This window comes from Meriones unguiculatus, chromosome 5 (genome assembly GCF_030254825.1).
Source record: "Meriones unguiculatus strain TT.TT164.6M chromosome 5, Bangor_MerUng_6.1, whole genome shotgun sequence".
Classification (NCBI taxonomy): domain Eukaryota; kingdom Metazoa; phylum Chordata; class Mammalia; order Rodentia; family Muridae; genus Meriones; species Meriones unguiculatus.
In genome coordinates this window covers 119,685,257-119,687,502 of record NC_083353.1, presented here as the reverse complement: position 1 = coordinate 119,687,502, position 2,246 = coordinate 119,685,257, and positions in this window count along the sequence as shown.

The following is a 2,246-nucleotide window of genomic DNA, read 5'->3' as shown; positions in this document are numbered from 1 at the left end:
GCAAACTACGAAGTCATAACTGGAGCAGATTTTCCAAGTACTAGCTTGTATCCTTCAAAATACACATTCATTATGTGGCCAAGAGAAATTGTGCTATCATTGTCAGACTTTACTGCATCATCAGTGGCTAACAGAGTGGTTGAGGCCTTTCTGTAGTAATTTGCATATTTTGACTTTCATAGGAAGAATTCCAGACTGAGTGATTTACAGTGGTCAAGAGACACTCCTTAGGGATTCCCTCCCACAATGCCCTAGTAACCTTACCTTCATCTATAGTCCCTCACATACCACCATCCTGCACTAAATTGAACATCATAGAGTTCTCTACAATGTATTGAATGATAGAGGGATCTGCCTTTTTCTAACTAATTTGCATTATCCAAGAAAAGTATGAACAGGCTGAAAAAGTATGAATGGCTTGGTATAATGAAGCAAAGAACTAGAAAGAAAAGAGCCATCCCACTATGTATTCAAAAAGGAATCACAGTACACAGGATATCTTGTGTTCCAAATTAAAAATGGAAATAAGGTAAGGCAGGTAACATTAACAATTATATTAGAAGGTTAAATTCAGGGATTGTACCAGAATCAATAGAATATATGAGGAAAATGAAATTAATTCAGGACAGGAAATAAAACAAAATTCATGAGAGAAATGGAGAAAAACAAAAATTAGGATTTCACTGAAAATCAGTCAGAAATCAGCACAGAAGAGAACTGTAAAACAGTCCCTGAATTACCAATATAATCTATTCAAAAGCTGTATAGACCAGCCTAAGGCTGCACGTGAGAGTGAATAAAACTCCTGTTTTCTTTTTTATTTAATTTTAATTTTATATATTTGATCACTTTACAGTACTAGCCCAGCCGCCTCCCTCCTTTCCTCCCAGTCCTACTCTTATATCCCCTCCTCTCCCCATACCCTCTTCTCATTCTTTTCAAAGGTGGGGAAACCTTCCTCATTCACAGGAACAGCTTCCGCATATTCTCTCCTCTTAGGGAAACCTCTGGCTTCTACACCTGTATTTGCCCTACTCCAATGTCTAATATTCAATAATATCCAGTGAAGTAAGAGTGAAGTAAGAGCCAAGATGGCGGTGCCAGGAAAACAGCGCGTCTGAGGAGCAGGACAGCACTTTCCATGCAGAGACCAGGAGACTGAACTCGGGGCCCTGAAACTACAGGTTTCCCAGGTGAGGGGAGACTGAACTCGGGGCCCTGAAACTACAGTGTTTCCCAGGTGAGGGGAGGCTCCCACAGCGTGGGAATCGGTCGGGTCCACTCACGGCTACCCAGCCAGAACCCAGAAGAAATCCCGGGTAACTCGGGCTTTGGGTCTCTGGGCTGGAGCCGCAAGCGGGCATGTCCCAGCCACTTTCCCAGGCTGATCCGTGGGTACCTGAGACTGGGAGTCCCAGTCGCGGGGGGACCCCACGGGGAAGCAGGGTTGCGGGTCTGATCGCAGGTCACCCAGTCTTTCCCCAGAAGGTCTCTGCCGCCATCACAGCCGAGCTCCTGCCGAGCGCAGAGAGCTTTGCGCTCAGCTCAGTGGTACAGACAAGCTGCGCGCCCCAGTACAACAGGGACTGGGAACCCCTGTCCGAAGAGGACCCCACAGACAAGGAAGAAACCGTGCTGCTGGGGTCACCTAGGGAAAGTCTAGCAGACTGCAGATTGCAAACAGACAGAACTGAGTGCCCCAAGACACCAGAGCAGTACTCACCCGCCACAGATTACCGCAGCTGATCACTAAATTTACAGCAAGAAACCCAGAAGGAGGCAGCTTCCCCCAGGACTTCTCCCGGTGAGAGGAGAGCCCTCTTGACTAATCAGGACCACAGTTACCACGCAGGTCTCTATGCTTGAGGTGAGCTGTAGCAACTCCTGAAAAACACCAGACATCCAGGGACTATACCCAAAAAGCTGGGAAGGCTTCCTTGAGGAAAAACCATCTTCCTGCCAAAGGGATTCTCTCCACTACAACAGTCCAGGAACAACCACAAACTAAATTCAAACAACTAAGATAGCCCAATGGGTAGAGGACAGCGTAAAAGTTCAACCAAGAAAAGCCAGAGCATTATGGCATCTCCAGAACCCAGTTATCCAGGGGCAAATAGCCCTAGAACCCCAGCATAAATGAAATTCAAGGAGACGACCTAACATCTATGCTCAAGAAGATGATAACAGAGGAAACAAATAAAATACGAAAAGAAATAGAAGCTGCAGCCAAACGGTATGTGGCCTTT